The sequence below is a fragment of the Helianthus annuus genome, chromosome 8, assembly GCF_002127325.2.
Source record: "Helianthus annuus cultivar XRQ/B chromosome 8, HanXRQr2.0-SUNRISE, whole genome shotgun sequence".
NCBI lineage: Eukaryota > Viridiplantae > Streptophyta > Magnoliopsida > Asterales > Asteraceae > Helianthus > Helianthus annuus.
The window spans coordinates 6203902-6229773 of NC_035440.2; the positions used below are offsets into that span (position 1 = coordinate 6203902).

Genomic DNA, 25872 nt, shown 5'->3' on the forward strand with positions numbered 1-25872 from the left:
AAATAGTCAACTTTATGCATAAACCGGAAACATGCATTCGAATAGGCTAAACATAGACTCAATCAAAGAAATTCCAGAAAGTTTAACTAAAATAAAAATAGTCAAAAATACTTTCCAATACAGATCTCGAACATGCATGTATGAATCCGAATCGATAGTCTACGAATTAATCGTTTTACAAGACTTTCGGTTCCGATTCGTGGCTATACTATAGATCGTCGAGTTGATGATGATTAGAACACATTCTTATATGTATTACAAGTCATTTTTAATGATCAATCAGTTTGCATGTCATCTATATCATTAATCATGTCATTTTTCACAAAAATCGCTTCTGTTGACTTTTTAGAAATAGGTTTGACTCGACATTAAGCATGCATGTAGTGGGAATCAGTTAGTACCCTTTAGAGGGTTTGTTTCCCACATAAATACCAATCTATAACAAGTTTCAATTCGAGAAATGACTGAAAGAAATCCGTTTAATCAGAAAGTCAAAGGTTATGAACACCCAGTTTGACTTTTAGCAATAATCACTACAAAAATGGATTAAAGAACGAATTGAAGGCTTACAAGAGTCCTATAGATGTTTAGTGGACACTAGAAGTCGGCCTTGATGATCAGATTATCTCCAGAGAAGCTTTGAGAGCTCTTGCAAGTCTTGGTGTTCTTGTTCACAATTGCAAATGATCCAAAATGAGGTGATGATCTGATTTATGGCCATAAATTCGAGGGTACTGTGGATGTAGGCATGCAAGGCTTGTTATTGGTGCAAAAGGAGGTGCAATTGAGCTGTTTACCACCCAAAATCGGACCCAAACCATCCATATTTGCGAATTCTGTCGCTGGGCAACCCACGCGGCCCGCTTGGGCTTTCCCAGGCGGGTCGCCTGACCCTGGTTCAGCAAAACAAGTTTCAATTGTTGACAGCTTTGACCCCTGAACTTGTACGTGATGTTTCGGCTACTTTTCTCGACCCGTAAACCCCCAAACTTGGTTTCTAAGAACCTTAGGACTTTTACCAACATGGTAATGCCCTCGGATAACTTTGCGCTCAACCGAAAAGCCCTGAAATTCGACGTTGACGCTTTTAGTCCCTTAAGTACGGTTTTGGCCATAACTTTCTCATACGTTAACGAAACTTCATGAAATTTTAACCACATATTCTAGTGAGTATATTTTAGCTATAAAAAGCTCCGGGTCTGCCAAAAGTTCACTCAGAGGTATAAATTGAACATGTTGACACTTTTGGCCCCTATAGTTTACAATACTTCACTTTTGGGCAATTTCCGCGTCGTATGATCCATGAGCCATCCGTTTAAGGTTATAAACATTATGTAGGGTTATCATAGAGCCTATTTATCCATTGTTGACACTTTGGACCCTTACGTTCCATAGTTTTCACTGTTTGTCACTTTTAGTCCCTCTAAAGTATGTTTTCACATAACGGAACCTTATGACACGTGTCAAGACATTATTGGGCGAAATTTTTCGAGGTGTTACATCAACACACTTCCTACATGAAACAGGGAGTTTGTTGATACACTTTCTGCTTTCAAGACGTGAAGACTTTGAAGATCCCCCGACATTGAAGACTTGAAAGGACGTCAGAGACTTGAAGACACGAAGATCGAGACAAAGCTACAGCCAAGGGGGAGTTTGTTGGTGCACTTGTGTCTGTACTTTGTCTGTCTTTTGTCGTGATATAAAACGATGTCTTTTGTTAGTCTTGTAAGTTTGACCAAGTCAACCATCCTCCTGGTTTGACTTGGCCAAACAGTTAGAACCTGGTTGTAATATGTTTGTGTCGAAGGATGAGTTGTCGAAGGATGAGTCATCGAAGGATGAGTCATCGAAGGATTGTTTAGATCCTTCGATGAACTCGAAGGATAAGCCTTCGATGGATTCAGATCGATAGATGATCTTTCGATCAGTCTATCTGATCCTTCGATCAGTCTATCTGATCCTTCGACCAGACGATCTGTCATGGGTATATATACTCATGTAGTGTTCACTTCAAAAGGAGACAGAGAATACATAGTGAGAACAGAGAGAGCATTCTGTTGAGAGCACACACACACGAGTGTTTTAGAGGGTTTGCAAAACACATTTGTAAACATAGCTTTGTAACCGAACCTTTCATTCGTATTAATACAAGTGGTGTTAATCGGTGAAGATTGTGTGTTGTGTTTGTGCGTGTTCTATCTCGGTTTGCCTTTCCGGTTGGATTCCGCACAACCGGGTTGGTTAGTATACAAGGATTGGATGACTAGATCCTCCTAGCCGGACCTACAATCTGAAGCCGTTGGATCCATGTTAGATCTTTGCGCTTCAAATGTTGGTCGAGACTCCCATTGCCTTCATACTTGTAAACAAGTATCTTCTGCCCGTTTTCATCGCAATACCCGAGGAGTGAGACAATGTTTTCATGCTTAGAGCATTCACATTCTATCCATCAAAATATGTGAGGGGGAGTTTTTATATTATAAAGGGTATAAAAAGTGGTTCTGAGTGGAGGAGAGAGAAAATGTTACTGTTCATCTGTATATTTGAGGGGACACTGTTCACCCACTATAATTTTTTTAATATATATTGAAAGTGGTTGTGAGTGAAGGAGAGAGAAAAATGTAATGATAATATTATTTAATTGAAAAGGAGAGAGAAAAAGTATTTGTTTTAGTGAAAATATATTGATATATGAGTTGTTTTTTAGTGGAATGTATGTATAATTTGATGGATTGGATGTGAATGCTCTTATAAACTGAAAGTAAAGCAATCTCTGTTTTGAATTCAGGGTCTCCTTGCCCTTTCCCTGGCCCTTCCCAAAGATACAACATCTTTATGGCGATGTTGCCATGTTTTACAGATACGCCTTTATATACCTTCCCGAACCCGCCCTTTGCAACGAGATTCTCCTCCGAAAATGCGTTAGTTGCATCTGATAATTCTTGGAGAGGAATCCGCAAGTGATTCACTTCTTCAGTGGAAGACATGAACTTTGATTTGGATATGATGAAACTCTTGAACTGAATAAAGGGATTGAAGTTACAACGCTTAGAAGGAGCTGAAGATGATTTTGAAACTGAAGAGAGCTGGCACTCTAAGGGGAGAGCTAAATAAACTTGTATAGATGAACGCGTTCTGATCCAAAAATATAAAATACATAGGTAAACGCGTTTAGTAATATAATATCCAAAAAAATAAAATACAACGCGTTTAGTAATATAATATATCCAAAAAACAAAATACATAGATAAACGCGTTTATTAATTAATATAAATCTATACTAGTGTTTAGGATCCGTGCGTTGCGCCGGGCTATTAAACCGAACAAAAAGTAGATGTAAAAAAGTTGAATTATGCACACGCGTTCAAGTGTGTTAATTCGTAGAAATTACATTAAAACGTAAAGCATAGAAAATGATAACTAACTCGAATTAGAACCCGCACATTACGACGAACCGGTTAAACCGAGGAAAAATAGACGTAAAAACGTTAAATCACAAACACGTTTTGCAGCGTGTTAACTCACAAATTGATACCAAACCGTAAAACATTCTTATTAGTAAATCTAAAATCAAATATAAGAGTTATATGGTTATTATAATTAGTTTACTCACATTATTATAAACATATGGTAAACAAAGGGGTTAACCAAGAGTTTAATTATTAGTGGTTCATCAACTTTTACTAAAATAATATAAAGTAGTAAAAAAAGGAATACTAAAAAGCACACACAAAAGAATTTTTCAAATTAGTAGTGGGTTAATTTTGTAATGTTATTTTCAGAAAACTATAATATAAATCTATATTTTATAATGTTATTTTCAGAAAGCTAAAATAAGACTAAAACAAACTGGTTGTTGAAATGTCGATTATACAATGACCGGTTCAAACACCTTCACACAATAAGGTTCAGTCAGTAATACAATGGAAACATGATGCGGGTAACCAATTTACAGACTGCGGTTACTGATGGAATTACCGGATGATCACCGACTAGGAACGTTAGCAATGGATTACCCACGGACTTTAACGCTAGTCACTATGGCAATATCACCACGGTAGCTTTGATCAACAAACATGCATAAACTCTAAAACATACGTTTTCCATGCTTGCCTCTATTGAGATAATAGTCATTGGCGAAGCTTAATATTTCCGACCGAGGGGGCGGAAGTCACTGGACCTAAAAATTTCTATAAAACCACGGGGTCTAAAACATATATACCAAAAATTTATATACGAAAACCACATACTCTCCACTACTGAGCGGAAAGTTCAGGGGGTCGGCCGCCCCTTAAAAGCTTCGCCCATGATAATAGTCACCATGGTAATCAGGGCTTTGGTTCACAGGATGCCGGAGGTTTCACCATAGATTTTGTCTGTCGCCGGCGGGAGATAATTTGTGAGAATCACAGGGCCGTAAGTGGTGTTGTTTGAGGAAAGTCAAGGACGGATAAGGTGATTTAGGGTTAAATGACAATTTTTGCCCGCACACCAACGGTGAGCGCCTTACTCCTAAACGGGATATTCTCATGGTGAGGGTACTTGATTGACTAATTTATTTATCATTGACGCGACCTGATATTAGTTATGTAGTTCAGTTTTTGAGTCAGTTCATGCATAGTCCGTGTCAGTTACATTTGAACATTGCGTTGCGGCTGTTAAGATATCTGAAACAGTCGCGTGGTAAAGGTATAGTGTTTAAAAGAACAAATGACATGAATGCATCTGGGTTTGTTATCAGCCTGAGCCAAATGTATTGTGACAAGAAAATCTGTCACTGGTTTGGAATTTTTTTGGGAGATACACTTGTTTCTTGGAAAAGTAAGAAACAAAGTGTAATTTCTAGGTCCACAGGGGAGGCTGAGTATCGAGCCATGTGCTCGGCTACTTGTGAAGTAATGTGGATTTTGAATGTTCTTCAAGAACTTAAGTTAAAATCTGTTTTACCTGTTAAATGTATTGTGATAGCAAGACTGGAATTTCTATTTCACAAAATCCTGTGTTTCATGAGAGAACGAAACATTTTGAAATAGACTTGCATTTTATGAGAGAAAAGGTTGCAAATGGTGTTGTTGAACCTAAAAAGGTTTGCATTGATGATCAGGTTGTTGATATCTTTACAAAAGGACTGAGTGTTGTGAAACACAATGTTCTTTGTGAAAGATTGGGTATGATTGACATGTTTGCCACATGAATTTAGGGGGCATGTTAAAAGGGCTGAATATGTTAAACTTTAATTCTTGTGGCTTTATAGCTTTATACCTTATACTTATGTTTTTTCTATTTTGTGAACAAAATAGAACTGGAGGGACTGTGATGAAAAAGTATTACAACTGGAGGGATTGAATATACAAAATCTCAGGGGGTCCGATCATCTCTGTCTATTGTTTGTTAGATAATCTTGATGGGTCGACGGGTACGGGTCATGAAACGGGTCAGCAGGTGTCTTTATGGGTCAAGTGAACAAGAGTTAATTTTAGTCATGTGTTTTATTAGTTTGTTGAGTCAAATGTGGTGGAATAAGTCTATCTAAACTTGGTCATGCAAGTTTACGTTGAGAGTAGTTTGTTTAGAGTTTTGTTTTAAAGGTCAGTGTTTTGTCCGGTTATTAGGGAGAGTCTAGTGGTAACTTTTGAATAAGTCTTCTATTGTTTACGTTGAGTGTTGCATGTGATTGCCTATTTAAGGCATGTGGAGTCATTGAATAAAGTAACCTGTTTCTTGTTCACTTTTCTTCTCTGCAAATTCATACCCATTTCTCTTTCATATATTTAAGTTTACAAACAGTAAATACAACCTTCTATATTCAAGAGTGTGATCGGGGTTTTAATCCAACATTTGGTATCAGAGTTTCGGCTCATACCCGGGATCGTGAAGGGTTCTTCGTGAACCGTAGAGAGAGTCGAACAAGGCACTGTGTGAGCCAAGTTCATGTGAAGAAGACAACTTTGTGGTGTTGTCTAGAGAGAGAATCGTAAGACAAGCTGTGTGCGAATCAAAGTTCTGTGTGAACTGGAAAAGAAAACCTACTGTGTGTAGTTGATCGAACCTTAGTGGTGCTGTGTGAATCGATCAAAAAAAAAAAAACAAAAAAAAGAATCTGTGTGACTCAAGTGTCTGTGTGAGAATATTAACGAGATCTGTGTGATCCGAAAAATAATTCTGTGTGAATTGGTGAAGATCTGTGTGATCAAAGGAAAAAAAAGGAGTTTTGTGTGATTGAAAAATTGAGGGGTGTTTGACTGGTGGTGAGGAACTGTACGGAAAAAAGTAGGAAAAACAACATTTATTCTATATTGCTTTTCTATTTGTTTGCTAGGTTTGAAAAAAAGGAAGCAATGGGAGATAAGAGTCCAACTAATGCAATTGTACCAGCAAATCACCAAACTAACGTTGCTTTACAGTGCCCGAAATTAACGGACACAAATTACACTTCGTGGTCGATTTTGGTCGAAACAATCCTACGGGCGAATGGTCTTTGGGAGGCGATAGATCCGGTCACTGGAGCTACTGTGGAAGACAAGAAAAATTACACAACTAAAGCCATAATTTTTCAGTCTTTACCGGAGGATGTTTTGCTTCTGGTCGCAAAACACAAGTATGCAAAGGACGTGTGGGATTCAATCAAGGTTCGTTATCTAGGGGCTGATAGAGTTCAGAAAGCTCGGCTATCAATTTTAAGAAGCGATTTGGAAAAGCTGAAAATGAAGGAGAGTGAGACACTAGACGAGTATGCGGGAAAGATAAGCGGGATTGAAGCGAAGTTCAAGAACTTAGGATCAACTCTTGAAGACGCAACTATGGTAAGAAAGTTGTTAAATTCCGTTCCTAAGAAATATATGCAGATCGTGGCGTCTATTGAACAGTACTCGGATGTCGATACGATGCCGTTTGAAGAGGCGGTCGGGCGATTGAAGACGTACGAAGAAAGGCTTAAATCCCATGATGACGAAGAAAATGATCAAGGCTAATTATTGCTTACAAAGGAAGACTGGGAGGAAAGAACTAGACGGGGTGATTTTGATCAACCCGGACAAGGACGTGGTCATGGTCAAGGTAGAGGTCGCGGTTATGGTAGAGGTCGAGGTGGTCGGTTACAAAGCAATGAAGATCGAAAGGATCATGGTTGGTATAGAGACAAGCGAAACATCAAATGCTATAATTGTCAAGAATACGGACATTATGCGAGCGAGTGCCCTAAGAAGGAAACAAAAGAAGAAGAGGTGAATTTGATTCGAGATGAAGATGAACCGACACTACTCTGAAGAAACGGGTCGACATCAAGATTATGGGGGTGAATGTTAGATAATCTTGATGGGTCGACGGGTACGGGTCATGAAACGGGTCAGCAGGTGTCTTTATGGGTCAAGTGAACAAGAGTTAATTTTAGTCATGTGTTTTATTAGTTTGTTGAGTCAAATGTGGTGGAATAAGTCTATCTAAACTTGGTCATGCAAGTTTACGTTGAGAGTAGTTTGTTTAGAGTTTTGTTTTAAAGGTCAGTGTTTTGTCCGGTTATTAGGGAGAGTCTAGTGGTAACTTTTGAATAAGTCTTCTATTGTTTACGTTGAGTGTTGCATGTGATTGCCTATTTAAGGCATGTGGAGTCATTGAATAAAGTAACCTGTTTCTTGTTCACTTTTCTTCTCTGCAAATTCATACCCATTTCTCTTTCATATATTTAAGTTTACAAACAGTAAATACAACCTTCTATATTCAAGAGTGTGATCGGGGTTTTAATCCAACATTGTTGGAGGTGCAAAGTGAAACTCTATTTGAGGCTGGTATAAAAGGAGAAAAGACTTTCAGTTTGTGCATTCTCTTAGTCATATTTTTCATTCTGTTTTCTCTCGTTCTTGTTTTAGCCATTAGGGTTTGTTCATTGTTCTGAGTTCTTGTTGATCACCTGTTTTGATCATTAGTCTGTATTTTCATCTTGTGATCAACTGATTATCATCAGTTGATAGTGTGTTTGTAATGGTATTAAGATCTTACTATCGTAAGATCTAGGGTTTGGTTTGAGGATTTTTGGGTTGGTTAATAATAAGATTTCTCCACTGGTTTTTGTCGTTATTTCCGCTGTTCAATCTTGTTCTGTGTTGATTTCATACCATTTTACACATAACATCTTGTGATTTTGATCCAATTACTTTGACTAATTTCAAGTTTGTTTGACCCGTTAGAGACAGAACACAGCCCATGTTGACCGAATAACTTTTGACTCATTTTAAGTAGAGTTAATTACTGTTTTCGTCCCTATGGTTTGTTAAAATTTTTATTTCAATCCATTAGTTTAAAAACTGCGATTTCAGTCCCTGTAGTTTCACTTGCGTAACCATTTCAGTCAACCTTGTAACCATTTCAGTCCCTGTACTAACAGAATAAATGGATTGAAGTGGTTACGAAAGTGAAACCACAGGGACTGAAATAGTTACGAAAGTGAAACCACAGGGACTGAAATCGTAATTTTTAAACTAATGGACTGAAATAGTGATTTGACAAACCACAGAGACGAAAACAGTAATTAACTCTTTTAAGTAAATGGATTGTAAATGATACCTGATATTTAAAAACAAGAAGTATTTTAATATTTTTGGATTTGACTATATTGTTATTTGCACAGACTTGAAGAAAATCATTTATCAGGCTCAAGCTCAGGAGGTTTGCGCTCTCTAATATTTTATACATGGAAAAAAAGTTACGAAAATATAATATTTAATCTCCTACGCGTTTCTTGTTTTGCAAGTTGAATCCATTGTGCTGAAAAAATATGGAAGGGAGGCTTATAGGATATTTAGGTTGCTCTCTGAACGTGAACGACGTATTGAGACAGATAAGGTAGTCAAATCTTTTGATTAGTGATGTTTCTTTTTTTCGTAAATAAGCTCGTCTGTCGTTATGCCTTTTGAAAGATAACCAGCAGTATATTTGTTAAAAAGAAAGATGCACTGAAGATTCTTTTTCAGCTATGGAAAGATCCTTATTTGAATCTTGAGGCACGTACTGTCTTAAAGCTTTGTCATTTCGGCCAAAGTGTTTTTAGACGTTTAAGACCTCTTATACAGCTTTATAAATAATAATATATATTATTATATATAAGAATATTGTTTGTATAATCCTATTGAATATAGAAAAACACCAAAGTATCATGCATGCTGCCCTCAATGTCTTTTGTTGATTTGTTTCAGAGAGTTGAAAACGAAGCTCAGAAAATGGAGATTATGTTGTGGGAGTTGAATAAATGTTCCGTTTGGGAACAAGTTTTAGATGACATGTATCATGCCGCCCTCAACTTAAAACTTCGCCTTCTACATGAGCTTGTCATGCACAAGATGTATGTATTCCAACTTCATTTTCCCCTTTGTTTTTGTTGATTGTAAAACTATTTTTTTTTTTGTAAAAAGAATAAGAATAGTGGTGGTAGTGGTAAGAATAATAAGCTACGTTTTCTTTAAAATGCGTTTGCAGTTACTTCGGGTGCTTAAAGGGAAAAGCTTTAAGGAAGGAGACGAAGCCACGAATAAACACAGAAAATACAGTACACCACAAATGGAAGGTTCTAGAATCTTATTTTATGATTCTTGATGATGCCATCATGCTATTTCATGACTTTTAAGTTTTAAGAATGATGATAGATAGTAACCCTGCTTTGTTTTTCATAATTCATTAGTTATATATTTATTTATATCTAAACATGTGGTATATTCAATTGGATGAACTTCTCTATTTCTACATGTGTTTTCATTATCCAAGGAGGCACAAGCTTTCAGCTTGTGAGGTGCTAGCTTCACATACACAAGGCATTTTGTACTAAAAGTTAGGGAAAACAGTAGTCAAATTTTCCTTTTGTTACCGCTAATTAAACCTCTCAGAAGTCATTCGACTTCCCTTGACTGTTTCAATCCCCCGTCGTTTATGTTGTCTTTATTGATTGGTATTGCAATGAACTTTTTGGGGACAATTCTCCGGTTTTATGTTTAAAGCATTTATTTTGAACAGTTGAAGAGTCTAAATGATCTGTCTAACCCGTTTTCTCTTTTGGGTTGCGTTTAGATTCATTCATACATGTAGTTGAAAAGCTGATATTTATTTTGTTTGCTTCATTGCTTATTGTGCTGGATCAAATGCTATGTCCCTCAATCCTCTTTTCAAGATTCACCGATATTGAATCAATCGAACACACATCTGACACCTGTTCCAGGAACAATTTCTGGTTTTTATCTATGTTCCATTATGGTTTTTTGCATCAAATAAAAAATAGACTACAAAATCAAACTTAGGAAATTACATAATAGCGGTAGGTTGCCTTCTTGTGTTGCTTTAAAACCTCAAGCAACTTATCCTTCTCCTCACCCGACAAGCCAGCAGAAATGATAACGGGCAAACGAGACTCGCCATCCAAGAAAGCATACTCCAAATGGTCTGGAAGCTCTTTAAGCTCAACGGAAGGCGGGTCCTCAATAAAAGGGCATGCCTTTGGCTCGACATCGCGATCCGCAACCTTGAATACCTCGGGTCACGGGGGAGACACATGACCTATCAGACAGGCCATCTCCTCGACCAATCGGTCCACAATAGGTGAGCCAAAAGACTCCCCTCCAAGCAGTTATGTGTCCAAAACATCCTCCTCGAAGGTGTCATGAAGATGATTACTCACATATGTATATGTATCGATAGTCTCAATGAAGTATAGTGTATCATCCTGACTCTGTGGGTGCTGCATGGACCTCCCAATATCAAAGGTCACCTCCTCATCATCAAACCTAAGAGTAAGTCTAACGGTGCAAACATCAATCAAGGCCCTAGCAGTGGCTAGGAATGGGCGACCTAAGATAAGTGGGACAGTTTTGTCCTCGTCCTTGTCTAAAATCACAAAATCGACATGAAACACAAACTTGTCGATTTTCACAAGCATATGTCATGTGGTTTATGCTAGCTCCAAGGTCAGCTAAAGTATTGCTGACAGACAAACTACCAATTAAGCACGAGATCGTGAAACTCCCGGGATCATTCATTATCTTTGTTAGTTTGTTCTGAAGAACCGCAGAACACTCCTTGTTCAATGTCTCATGCGAATTATCCTCAAGTTTGTTTTTGTTAGATAAAATATCTTTCAGAAACTTGGCATACTTAGGCATTTGAGCAAGTGTCTAACCATCTTGTGGATGTTATGTGATAGTTTGACTCTTGAGATGCTAGTTGGGAGCTTGGAAAAGAATGGGTCAAGTGGGTCAAAGACACGAGAAGAATGATCAGATGCAAGGTAAGTAAAGCTTACACCTCCTAGAATAGAATCACTACATAAGTGATAGGAACTATATGGTTAAGAACGGTTGCGGTTAAATAGCAAAAAATGTCAAAATGAGACCCCATGGTGTAAACCATGAAACGAGTCAAAATGGATAATATTATAGACGAACTATTGTTCGTGACAAAGGAGAAATGTTAAGATGAGACCCCCTTGGCGAAAGCCATGAAATGGGTCAAAATGGGTGGAACTACTGAAATAATAATTTGGTTATAAACAAACAATTTTAAATAGGACCCTATGGCGTAAGTCATAACGAGTCAAATAAGTAAAATGACAACTAGATCACATGATGGTGATTAAACAAAGAATTATAGAAATCGGACCCTATAGTATAAACCATAACGGGTCAAACGAGCAAAATGGCGAATAACCATATATCAGTTATTAACATAATGAATTTTAGAAATGGGACCCTATGGTGTGAACTATAACGGGTCAAACGAATAAAATGGTAAGTAATCGCGTATTAGTAATTAAATGAGGAGTCTTTTGAAGTAAGTCCCTATGGTAAACCATGACGGGTCAAATGGGTAAGATGGTAAGCAAATACCTTTTGGCAATAAAAAATACTTGGTTAGATTGAAATGCTAAAAGGGTAGGACAAGAATGTGTTAAATGGACAATCAAGTCAAATGGGTCATCACCATTTGAATATGTTATTTAATGCTTTGTTTGTTAAGTTTCATACTTACCTGTAAGCATAATGTATGGGCATGCATTGCCATGAATTAGAAAATAAAATTCGCAAGATATTGCTAGCGGGTCAATGCTTTGACCCACGTCAAATATGTGTAATGGTTATGCTCTTGGTGAGGGCTTATGAACCGAATAGAGTTGGTTGAGTCAAGGGTGGACACTAGACCACCTCAAGTGAGGTATGTCTAGTATTCAGGTAAAACGACCATTAGAGCCAAAGACATGTCCATGTGTTGATGCAGATTTTGTGTCCGATGCTTGTCGAATAGATTAGTTATTATTTTACGCTGAATTTGTAATAGTTAGTGAAACGGTCTATCGAACGTGTATAGACCCGCTCGTTTGAAGTGGTCAAACGAGAGGGTTATTCGTTTGACCGTGTGTGTTTGCTAGACAAATTATGGTTGTATAATGTTTGGTGTCGAAGGATAAGGCATCGAAGGATTGTGTATATCCTTCGATGAGCTCGAAAGATATCCATCGAAGGATGAAGATGGACCTCGAAGGATATGTCATCCTTCGAGGTATATGTGTATCTTTCGAAAGCTGAATGATCGACAGATGATCTATCGATCAGTCAGTTTGATCCTTCGACCATACAACCTGTGTTGGGTATAAATACCAACACTTTGTCATTTGCAACATAAGAGAGTGTAAGAGTTTGAGAGGAGGTTTGAGACCTCACCGGGAGAGATCACCACTTGGTCTCTCCCCGGATGTATACTTCTTTGGTATTAGTTCGGTTATCATGTAATCGGGCCGACTTGTATTGTTTTACTACCGGATTAATACAAAGTTGTTTGTTTATCATCTCTAATCTCTTCCGTCTATGAACATAATCATGAAAATCACGGTTTTGATCCCGAAACCCGGACCTACAATTGGTATCAGAGCCATGGTGCCCGATTTAGTAAATCTAACCGTTTACTAAGTCACATGTGCTCTAGATTTGTGATTTTTGTGCTTTTTGTTCAAGATGTAAAAATGGTGAAAATCAAGAAAAACTCAGATCTGGACCCGAATATTCAGATCTGTGCTGAAACGAGTGTTGGGTTTTATGTTTTTCACCTAAATATTCAAGTAATCATCATCAAAAATTGTATACAAAGTGTTTCATCAAATCTGCAAATTTACACAGCCTCCTGTGTTCTTGATGTTCTTGACATCTTCATACCCCTGTGTTCTTGATGTTCTTGACATCTTCATACCCCGAAAGATGAAAGAGATTCAGTTGATGTTTTTCGAAAGATGAAAAATGTATCGAAAGGTCATCTTGATGCTTTCGAAGGATCATTGTTTTCCGAAGGATGATCAGATGACTTCGAAGGGTCATCTCAAATCCTTTGAAAGATCAGATGACTACGAAGGGTCATCTCAATTTCCTCGAAAGATCAGTTTTGTTGTGCTTCGAAGGATCAACATCAACAACTTCGAAGGATCTTATTGCCCCTCAACAACTTCGACAGATCACCTTTACCCCTAAATAACTTCGAAAGATCACCTTGTTGTGTATCGAAGGATCATCATCTGGATAGAACAGAATCGGAAGATCAATTTTTTTTTGTTTCGAAGGATCATCATTTTGTTCATCGCAGAAAGAGAGAAAGAAGAATGGGGGCTGTACATGAGTGATGTCGGATGGTGATTTTTTTTAAAAATTAGGGTTGTTGACTTTTGAGGAGAGAGACTGTGAAAGGGTTGGCGGCTGTACCAGGTTGCAATCGACAGATGAGGACTGTTTGTGGTTGTCTAGGTTTCCTTTTATTTGGGCCCAGTTATATGACCACATAAAAGCAGACTAGAAAAGTTGGGGTTTGATGGGTCATTGGGCAGCATGATTGAAAATAAGAATGAGTGTCTTTTGGGCTCATTTTTTTTATTGGAGCCGGTTCTACTCTTTGATTTAAATTCATGATTTTAAATGTTTAGTTGAGGCATTTAAAAGTTGAATTTAAATTCAAAAGTTGTTCTAAAATCATGATTTTAAATTCAATTTTTTGAACAAATAAAAAAAAATTGAATTTAAAATTGTGGTTTGGCATTGGATAATGGACCGAATGTGTAAGTTGCAAAGTGGGGGTCAGGTATTCGCGAAGATTATTTGACCGGGCTTCTAAATGTCGACGCCAAATCCGTACGGGTTCGGAAGCGCGCGGGATGATGCGGTATGATGAAAACAAAAGATGATGATATTTTGAAAATTGTGGGGTAGTCACGGTTACCGATGCAAATGGCAAAAATGGTGACGCGACTATAATGGGCCAAAAACAACACGGTATGTTCGCTTCCGCACGTCAATATTTATGATTGTTACCGGTTATTCGTAAATGTTCGAAAGCATTTTGTTTATTGTCATATTCTCGCATTTGAAAACGAACGTATGAACCTAGAACGTCAATACCGGTCCTAACGAGTTCACAAAGTCTTTGGAGGGATACAAGTCGGATCCTACGGGGTACTAGGCGAAATTTCTTTATCAACTAGAATATGCAACGAAGAAATATTTTTGTTTATTGTCATATTCTCGCATTTGGTAACGAATGAATGAACCTAGAATGTCAATACCGGTCCTAACGAGTTCACAAAGTCTTTGGAGGGATACAAGTCGGATCATACGGGGTACTAGGGGACGTTCTTATTCAACTAGAATATGCAAAGAAGAAAGTCGTTTTCGTGAATTTTCGGAACCGAGAACATTCAATGAAGATTGATGACAGTTCCGCTCAGTGGAGGGAATTGGTGAACATTTAAAGATAAATTCTACTCAGTGGAGAGAATTTGTTATGTGAAATAGACGACAGTTTCTTTGAAGTGGAAAGAATCTGTTAAGGTTTAGAGATTTTACCAAAGAAATGGGGGGATAAAAATTTTCATATGTTGAATTTCTTCGGTAAATGTCTAAACGCAATCATAGGTGGTAGAGTTTGTGATTTTCTGGTGATACAAACGGTTCTGCGTGGAATGTTTTGCACAGACACATATTTGAGGATTTTAATTAATTCTCCAGCCAGCGTGAAGAGTTTTGCACGGAAACATACAGGTATCTAAAGTCGACAGTAGTGTCAAAGCGGTGTTTACTGAAGACCTGGGGAATCTTTATGGAAGTTGATAGTTCAAGGCTGAAGACCTGCAGGATTCGGTTTTGGGTTTGATGTTTCTTTGGGATTTTACAGGGATTTGGGGGTAACTCAATTCGTTGAGTTTGCAAACGATGTACTTGGTCAAGCTGACTTCCTGAGTACTGATGCTGAAGATCCGTAGTGCATTACGTGGTCAACTTCACAAAGGCGAGACTGTTGGTGCACTTGTGTCTGTACTTTGTCTGTATTCGGTCTGATATAAACGATGTCCTGATTTGTATTGTAAGTTGACCAAGTCAACCATCCTCCGGTTTGACTTGGACAACATTTGAAAGATGTTCAGATCGAAGGATAGCCTCGAAGGATACACCTGATCCTTCGAGGTGATCGAAAGATATGGTTCGACCATGGTTCGACCATTAGACCTCGAAGGATGATCCTTCGAGGTCCATGCTGATCTTTCGTATGAACTGTGATCGATAGATGATCCTTCGGACCATCTATCAGATCCTTCGATCCAGACCTGCTGAGCTGGGTATATATACCCATGCATGTGTTGAGTTTCGGGAGACAGACACACAGACAGAAAGAGAGAGTATTCTTTGAGAGCATTCTGTCCAAACTCACACACACATCTTAGAGAGTTTATAGAACACTTCTGTAAACATTGAGCTTGTAACCGAACCCTCATTGCATTAATACAAGTTGTGTTAATCGGTGAACTTGTGTGTTTGTTTCTCTACTTGCTACTAACTCGGTTTGCTTGCTAGCTTGGATTCCGCACTCGCTAGTAGGTTTGTATAACAAGGTTTAGGTTCGTAATCCTCCGCGAAACAGGGACCTTCAAGTGGTATCAGAGCTTGGCTCTTTACCTTGTTTAAAACCGGGTTTTTACAAGTTTTGGTGTGTTGAAACACTTGGTTTTGCACCTGTTTTTACTTGGTTTCTTGCATTTTCTTTGAGTAAAAACGTGTCTAAACTAACCGGGAGTGTTTAAAGTGGGGTTGGGTAACTTGAAAAATTGTTTTAAGTGATTTTGAATTTTCCGGCTATATTCCGGTTCAAAATTCCGGTGACTGGTGTTGTTGTCATTTTTGGCAAACTTTCAAAGTTGGTGGTGAAAGGACAGCCTGCACATCCTTTCTGCCGAAAGTTGACTTACCTACCCATCACCTTTTCACCAACCCGTCACATCTGTGTCAGTGTGTCAGTGCCCATTCGAAAGATATCCTTCGACTTCGAAAGATATCCTTCGACATCGAAAGACCATCCTTCGATCAGTGACAGCTCGATAGATAAACATCTTTCGAGTAGTCCTTCGAAGTTCGAAACATATCTTTCGATCAGGGAATCTTTTCGAAAGATAGTTGTTTTATCTCGGAAGATAAGGATCTTTCAAGTGTGAATCTTTCGAGATTTTGAGTCTTTCGAAGCCAGTGCTCGAAAGTCAACAGTGATCCTTCGAACACTGTTGATCATTCGAACAAGTGTGATCCTTCGGAAGGTAGCTATTCGAAAGATAAGTGTCCGAAAGATAGGGATTGACTCGAAAGATAAGGATCTTTCAAAAGGGAATCCTTCGAGTTCTTGAATCTTTCGAAATTATTGTTCAAGACTCAACAGTAATCTTTCGAGTACTGTTGATCCTTCGAACAAGATTATATCTTTCGATTGTGATCTGTTTATTGTTAACAATTTTCTGTGATTTCAGATCTTTCGACCAGGATCTTTCGGTTGTGTATCTTTCGGATCTTTCTTACTTAGCATTTATTTTGCTTATCTATCATGAATCCGAGTTGGTGGGGAACTCCGGCTCCAGACAATGGTGAATATACAAGATCAAATGTCACTCCTTCATGGTGGGGTACATCGGCTCCAGACGATGGAAAATACACGAATACCAGGTCATCTCCTTTATGGGCCGAGTCGCCGGTATCGACATCTTCTCAGGGAAATCAATGGGCTTTGGTATCGAATCAAACTCCGAGCATTCAAAGTATTCTACTAAGCGAAAGTGAATCAGGAAGTTTGAATCGACCTCCAAAGTTGATGCATTTGAATGAATATCCAGGATGGGTTGAGAGATTTAAAACATATGTTCTTGGTCAAAATACGGAACTGTGGATACGTTTCACCACAGATTTCGATCAAGCCATAGAGGTTGCTGCTTCAGATTCTACTACGTTTGCTGATCTTCCAGAAGATAAAAAGAAAACCTATGATCTGGAAAAGAAGGCATACGCCATTCTCACTCAGGCGTTGAGCAAGGATATCTACCATCAGTTTGTCAGCTTCAAGACAACAAAGAAGTTATGGGATGGATTGAAAAACAGAGGAGTGGGAAATGCAGCAACACGTCAAATGCGTCATGATCTTCTCAAGAAAGAATTCGAAGGCTTCACTTGTATGGATAAGGAGTCCTTGGGAGATATGACAAGCCGATTTTATCATCTGCTTACGGAATTGGATAATTACAGTGTAGTGACAACTCAAGCTGAAGTTGTGAAGAAGTTTGCTGATGCTTTGCCTCCTCAATGGAGTAGTTTCTTGGAAATCCTGTAGTACAACGGGGTGTTGAGGACCACTAATATCAACGAATTCGTTCAACTGTTGGAAAACAAGGATCAGGAGGAAACATTGAAGGCGAAGAGAGTTCCATTGCCACAGAATCCAGAAATGTACTGTGGAACTTCCAATTCTTCGTCTGCAAGAACCGGTTCACATGCTCCACTTCAAACAGCGTTTGTCACAAGCACAGATTGTTTTGGCAATCCAATACAAGTTCCTGTTAAGCCACCTCCCACCACAGACATGTATGGAAATCCAATCCAACCACCTCCACCTCCTCCTGCTCAACAACAACAACGTGCATGTTATGGAGGAACATCATCTGCTGGTCAACAATCAAAGTCAAGTACAGTACAGCTCGACACGTCAAGCTTCTCTAAAATCAGTGTAGAAGTGGCTAAGGAACACATGGAGCTGCTTAACACTGTAGTGAGCGCGTACTGTGGGTTGATAGAAGGTCAGATTGGCAACATTAATCTGACACAAGAAGATTACAGGCAGATTGATAAAGAGGAGATGGACTTGATGGACATCAAGTGGGCCTTTGCGAGTGCTGTGAGAAGAGCAAAGGATTGGATGGAGAGTACTGGAAGAACCAGCTTGGAAAGTAAGCGAGATACCAAGTATGGGTTCGATAAGCAGGCCGTTAAATGCTTCAACTGTGGTGAACGGGGTCACTTTAAACGGGAATGTACAAAGCCAGCCCAGCACGGGAATCAAAATCCCTTCAGAAACCAAGGCAATCGGCAGAACAGAAACAATGATCGTACCATGGTACCCGTCAACAACCAAACCAACCGGGCACTTGCGGTTCAGGTAGATGAAGGTTGTGACTGGTCAATCCAGTTGGGTGGTGATGCTCCAGATGGAACAGCATGTTTTGCTCAGATTGTGAAGGAGCTAGTTCACACCAGTGGTGGAGAATCTTCTGCCAGTGGTGGTGAATCGTCTGAAGATGAAGACTCTTCTGGGTACAGCAGAAGTGTTGATGAAGAATCATCCAATTCTGGTGATGATCATGTGGGTGAGACATCGAATGCAGCAATCGATGCAGATATTGATGAACTCTTGGAGGAAGCTGCAGCAGAAACTCAAAGAAGATCTATTCTGGTGGATCAAGCTGCTTATACTTCGTCTTCTCTCCATTCAGCCTTTATGGCTAATGTCGACGGTTCATCAAGTCAGGTATGTGTCGATGAACCCACTGCTGTTAATTGTGATGAATGTGCTAGGATGCATGCTAGATGTGCTGAAATGGAGAAAAGTATGTCTGAGTTGCAAGGCAAACATGATGCTTTACAAGCTAGTTTGTTTGACTTGCAAGACAAACATACTACTGTGAATGAGAATCTGAGTGACTTGCAAAGTAAGCATGACGCTTTGCAAGAAAAATATGATGTGACCTTTCTCCACAATCAGAAGTTGACTGTGGATCTCTCTAAATGCACAGAAGCCAACATGTTTTATGAAAACCATGAAAAAGAATTTAAGTCAGTAATTGAAACATTAAAGAAGGATAAAACTGAACTGACTAAAATGGTTTCAAGAAAACAAACTGATATTAATTTGTATATATCTCGCCTTGAGAGTATGCAAAAAGAGATGGCTTGTGTGAAAACCGAAAGTGATGCGATCCAACTCAAGCTAGACAGTTATTTGAGTTCTAGCTATGTGTTAGATCACATCATTGACGTTCAGAAGGAAAAGAGAGATGTCACATGCATTGGCTACAAGAAGTGTCCACCACCAGTGAGACATAATTATGATGCCATGCCTGATGAAGAGGACAGGGTTTTCTTTGAACCTTCTGTGCCTCTAGATGTTAAGGAGTTTGCTGCAGGACTCGGATACCAAAAGGAAGTATCCTCAGATTCAGATGTGTCAGCAGATACATTTGTGAGTGCTGAACAGAATCAAGATCCTCCAGTTGTGATTGAGGATGCTGATTCGTCTGATGATGAATCTGACGATACTGTCCCAGCAAAGTCTGATGCGGTAGTCAAAAATGAGGACATACCTCTTGAGAATCACATTCTATGTGATCCCCCTGTTCAACCCGCTAAGACTGTTGCAACTGAGTCCTCATCTGCAGGAGAGCCGGAGAGTGTGAATTTGCTGTACACTCTAGTTGGTGATGATAAAATTTACTCAGACAAAGATTTTCCCATTAAGAATGTTAATCAATCCTTAATCTGCAAAGTCTTTGAGAATTCGACGAGTAAGTTCTTGGGAAAGGCAGGACCTAAAGTTACAGTCACCCAGTGTCCTCCAATCCCAAAGGCTGAAGTTCGAAAGCAATTTGGCAACAAGAAATTGCCAACAGTGCCAACACAGCAAAATCACACCAAACCCAAAGATAAAGCACCGGCTCCAGTGCAAAAGAAGCCGAACCAAAAGAAGAAGAAGAATGTTAACTTTGTGAAATCGACGGGAACAGACAAAATTGAGAAGTTTGAAAATCAATCTAACTTAGATTTTGTCAAGAAAGCTTTTGTCGAGAAAAGAAATGAACCAAGTAGTTCAAAACCTAGTACCTCGGGTTCACAAAGTTCAACATCATCGGCTAGACGATCACATGATTCTTCGGGGTTTGTAGAACGAAGATCATGTTTTGAGTGTGGAACCATTGGGCACATTATTAGAAACTGCCCATATCTTCATAAGCAGAAAGGGAAGGTTGATGATCCCCGTGGTAAGACTGACCGTAAGCCATCTGTTTCCACAAAACAAGATCCCCGACTTGTAAAAGAAAGGGAAAAGAAACAGAAACGGCAACAGGTCAAGAAAATTGAAAAAGCGATTAAAACCGATGTGGTTCATAAACAATCTGTTGTTGTAAAACCAGAAAATTCTAAAACTTCAAAACATCAAGAAGTTAAAATTTTAAAGAAAAACACTGGTGAAACCAAACAGACTTGGAAACCAAAAACGGTTGTTGAATCAGGGGGACCATCACAATTCACCAACCATCAAAGACAAGAAGTTATTGTCATTGATGAAAATGGAAGACCCAAGACCACAATGGCTTGGGTCCCCATCTCCAACTAATTCATTTGAGTTCATGTGCAGGGTGCTTCAGGAGGAACTATCAGTAGTCATTGGATTGTTGATAGTGGGGCATCCAGGCACATGACAGGCGACATGAAGCTTCTCTACGACGTTAAATCTATTAGAGGAGGTTATGTTGCTTTTGCTGGAGATAAAGGAGGATACATAACGGGTGAAGGAATGATATCTAACGGGATTGTCAGCTTTGACAAGATCAATTTTGTGCAACAACTTGATCACAATCTTCTTAGTGTTTCTCAAATTTGTGACAAGAAATTTTCAGTACACTTTGATGCTAATGGATGTTATGTGCTGAAACCCGGCTTCAAAATTCCAAAAGAATGGATTCTCTTGTCGGCTCCAAGGATAAATGATTTGTACGTCCTTGACATGAGCCAGGCTATTACTACGTCTGCACAAGCAACTTGTTTCGTTTCCAAAGCCACAGAAAAAGACACTATCTCTTGGCACAGACGAATGGGTCACATTCACTTACGCAAAATGAATCATTTGGTTTCAAATGAATTGGTGAATGGTGTTCCCCTCAAAAATTTCCATCTTCAAGACATCTGTGTTTCGTGCCAGAAAGGAAAGCAAACAAAGAAGAAGCACCCTACAAAGAAGATCAACACAGTGGCAGTTCCTCTTGAACGTTTGCACATGGATTTGTTCGGTCCTGTCAAGCACAAGAGTATTCGAGGTGATCAATACTGCCTCGTGGTTACTGATGATTATTCAAGATTTTCTTGGGTTGCGTTCATGGCACACAAGAGTGAAACCTTTGGTATTATCAAAAACTTAATCATTCAGATTGAGAATTTGTATAAGTTGAAGGTTAGGCGGATACGTAGCGACAATGGTACTGAATTTAAGAATCATTCCATGATGGAGTTCTGCACTTCAAAAGGTATTCTTCATGAGTTTAGTGCAGCTTATACTCCTCAACAGAATGGTGTCGCTGAACGTAAGAACCGCACATTGATCGAGACTGCTAGGACAATGTTGGTAGAGTCACAGTTACCCATTCCATTCTGGACTGAAGCTGTGGCCTCTGCATGTTACACATTGAACAGAGTCCTTACAGTCAAAAGACACAACAAGACCTGCTTTGAGCTTCTTCAAAAACGGAAACCAGATTTGTCTTATCTAGAACCGTTTGGAGCTCCATGCACTATCATCGATCCTAATGGAAAGTTTGGGGCAAGAGCAATTGATGGATACTTTCTTGGGTATGCCACTCCCAACTTACGAGTCTGGAATCTAGAGACTAAAAGGGTCGAGGAATGGTCTGAGGTCAGAGTACAAAGGCACACTTTGCCAGTCAAAAATCCGGGTCAACCTTGGATGTTTGAGTACGATGACTTCTTCAATTCGATCAATGTTGAAGCCGTTGAAGAAAATGCTGCGGCTAGGATGTTTTTCGAGAGTGACAATGCAACAGTTTCACCGGTGGTTCGTCCAATTCTTGTGAATCAAGAACCATCCTCTTCGGTGAACAACAATACTCTCAACAATGAGGATTTTCATGATGCTGACGAATTGAACGAATCTTCAGAGGATGATGAATTTCTAGATGCAGATCAAGAAGCTCCTACAACAGCAGTTCATGGTACTTCAGAGGGTACTCCTCCAGTGGAAACACATAGAACAGCTGAGACTACTGCATCATCCTCTTCGTCAATTCCGGGTCTTGAATTGGTTGTTGATCTTAATCTTAACAACCTGGGTATAAATGTTCCAGTTCCAGACAATCCAGAAACAAGGATTCATAATACCCATCCTCAACAAAACATCATTGGAAATGTGCAAAGTGGCGTACAAACAAGAAACATGTTGCGAAACAACAACAATGCAGGCTTGTATGCAGCTATTCGAGAATCCGGGCAACAAAACGACTGGTCCTTCGCGTGTTATGTCTCACAAGAAGAACCAAGAACGTGGAAAGAAGCCTTGAAAGATAATGCTTGGGTTGAAGCAATGCAGGAAGAACTGCAACAATTCCAGAAGCTGGGTGTCTGGAAACTCGTAGAGAAACCTGCTGGATACAAGAAGATTGGTACCCGTTGGGTTTTCAAATGCAAAAAGGATGACCGCGGAGTTGTTATCCGAAACAAAGCACGTTTAGTCGTTCAAGGTTTTCGTCAGATTGAAGGGATCGACTACAACGAAGTCTATGCACCAGTGGCACGTCTCGAAGCAATTCGAATCTTTCTAGCCTATGCGTCCTTCAAAGGATTCAAGGTTTATCAGATGGACGTGAAAAGTGCATTTTTACATGGTGTGGTTGAAGAAGAGGTGTACGTCGAACAACCTCCAGGTTTTGAAGATCCTATCCATCCCGATCGGGTTTGGTTGCTCAACAAAGCTCTCTATGGTCTTCATCAAGCACCACGAGCTTGGTATGCAACCTTATCACACTATCTGCTGGAGAACGGTTTTCGTAGAGGTCTTATCGACTGTACTCTTTTCATCAAGGAACAAGATGGAGATCTTCTTCTAGTACAGGTATACGTTGATGACATTATTTTTGGTTCTACTAATGATGTCTTGTGTAGGGAATTCGAGCGCATTATGCAGGATAAATTCGAGATGAGTGCTATGGGGGAAATGACCTTCTTCTTGGGCCTACAAGTACAACAAACGGAGTCTGGGATATTCATTCATCAGACTAAATATGTTGGTGACATCTTGAGCCGGTTCCAGATGTCTGATGCAACGCCCATTGGTACCCCATTGCCAACTAATCACGGAATTACTCCAGACTTGAAGGGAGAAGCTGTTAGCCCTTCTATCTATCGCGCCATGATCGGATCTCTCATGTACCTCACAGCATCAAGGCCAGACATAATGTACCCAACGTGCCTGCTTGCTAGATATCAAGTTAACCCGAAGGCCTCACATCTTGCTGCTGTTAAAAGGATTTTTCGTTATTTGAAGGCGTACCCTGACACCGGTCTGTGGTACCCTAGGGATAATAACTTTGAACTGGTAGCCTTCAGTGATTCTGATTTTGGCGGATGTAAAATCGACGGCAAGTCCACAACGGCTGGATGTCAGTTTTTAGGAAATCGCCTAGTCACATGGCAGTGCAAGAAGCAGACGTGTGTAGCTACATCAACATGCGAAGCTGAATACATTGCTGCCTCAAGTTGTTGCTCCCAAGTTCTTTGGATCCAACAACAGATGCGGGACTACGGTTTTGAATTCCTAACTACTCCTATTTACGTTGATAATTCTGCTGCTTTAGATATCACTAGAAATCCTGTGCAGCATTCAAAGACCAAACACATCGAAATCAAATATCACTTCATACGTGATTGCTTTGAGAAAAGGCTAATCGATGTTGTTAAGGTCCACACCGATGACCAACGTGCCGACTTATTTACCAAAGCATTTGACAAATCAAGATTTGACTTTTTATTATTGGTAAACGGCATTAAGGTCAAGCAAGAGTAAAACCAACATCGGAAAATCATTTTTGTAAATACCTTTGTGTGTTTTTTAAATTTGTCTTAGTTTATTGATTTTAGGGGGAGTAAATCCAAAAATCTGAAAATCCAAAAACATCGAAAAATTTCAAAAACACAAAAACAATAGAAAAACAAAAATGAGTTTCCTGGAGAGCAAAAGAGAAAATGATAGTACATCAGTGGTCTATCCAAACCTCTTTAAACCTTAAATGAAAAACGATAAGCAGCTCTATATAAGATGTATCGGTAGGCTCACAATCATTTTAAAGTGTGCAGGGTGATATAAATCTTAATCGACTGAAGATCAGGTGGGAACCATTCATTGGCATATGGTCTTAGTACCGAAATTTCGTTTGATAGATTGCCGAGGTTCTGAGATATTCGGTCTTTATGCTGCTTATCATCTGGGTATCATGGTTGTATCTTTTACCGAAAAATAACGGGGACGCAAGTCTAGATCTTCCATGATACTATACATACGTGTACATATTGCATACTGCATTCGACCTCAATAAGTGATAAACAATCACATGTCCAAATCAAATAAGTGATAAAATATCACATTTTTCCGGGTGTCAAGTTCGTCTCTCTGCTGTACGGAAGTACTGACCTGTTCACGGACTTGCACCTGTGCCCTCATGCATACGAAAATCAAGTTCCTCATCAATAAGTGATTATATCACATAGGACTTGTTTTCAAATCAAAATAAGTGAGTATCTCACAATTTATACGGTCAAACAGATGATAATCGGTATACTCACTGGTAAGATGAACACTCGTGCATACCTTGATACGGGAATGTGTCGTGATGTGGATGAACACCGGTCGGTAAGTATAAATCATACCTTAACGTATCCCCTCGCCATGATTACATCTGATAAGTTAAGCTTAAGTGGACAACAATACCGATAATTGTTATAGGATGCTTATCTTAATATTAACTAACTGAACAACAAGAGTGTTTTGGCATGACCGTACACTGATATGATTCTCTTACCCTCGAAACTCGCAAAAAGAATGTTTGTATATATTTATTTATTTACTGCTTAACTTTTATTGTTTTTCTTTTAAACAGTTTCGTCGTTTGGTGCATATCAGCACGACATTAGCGGTGATGTCGTTTGATAACACTCAAAGGATTTTAAATTGTTATCTTTTAATTTCAAAAACACGCCTAAAATCCTTGTTTTAATATAAACTTTATAAAAGCCAAAAAGATTTTATTTCTGCTTTATTTTCGATCGTACGATGTTGGAGCTCAAGTCTTCGTTACCTGAAACCTGACTGAAAACCGAACTGACTAAATCTTCATAAACGGTCGAAATTTGCATGTTTTGAAAGTTAAAAACTAAAATTGACAAATTTATTAAACTTTCAAACTGTCGGACGGTGTTTGATTGTGACATGGTCATACGTGTGTCTTTTGTTTATGCTAACTATATTCCAAGCAGTTGTTCTCATTACGCGTTTAGATTTCTTGCATGTGCAGATTCTAAAGGCTAGGAGAACATGGTCGATGACGAGCTTTGGAATGAAGACACGAAGGCACTCAATGAATGAAGGTGATCGAGTCGCCGCTGGCCATCATCATCACCACAAGGATCTCACTTCATAAAGATAAAGTCTTTTCACGAGCATAACTCAAGGGGGAGCTTATGTTAAGGGGGAGTTTGTCAACACACTTCCTACATGATA

At 39.1% G+C, this 25872-nt stretch overlaps 1 long non-coding RNA gene across 1 annotated transcript; it reads left to right on the forward strand.

The window, feature by feature from the left end:
• The first annotated feature begins 8638 nt into the window (after positions 1–8638).
• Positions 8639–9758, forward strand: LOC118481157. Its single transcript, XR_004864600.1, has 3 exons — positions 8639–8841; positions 9192–9337; positions 9472–9758. It is a non-coding gene; the product is annotated as an uncharacterized LOC118481157 (long non-coding RNA).
• The last annotated feature ends 16114 nt before the right edge of the window (positions 9759–25872 follow it).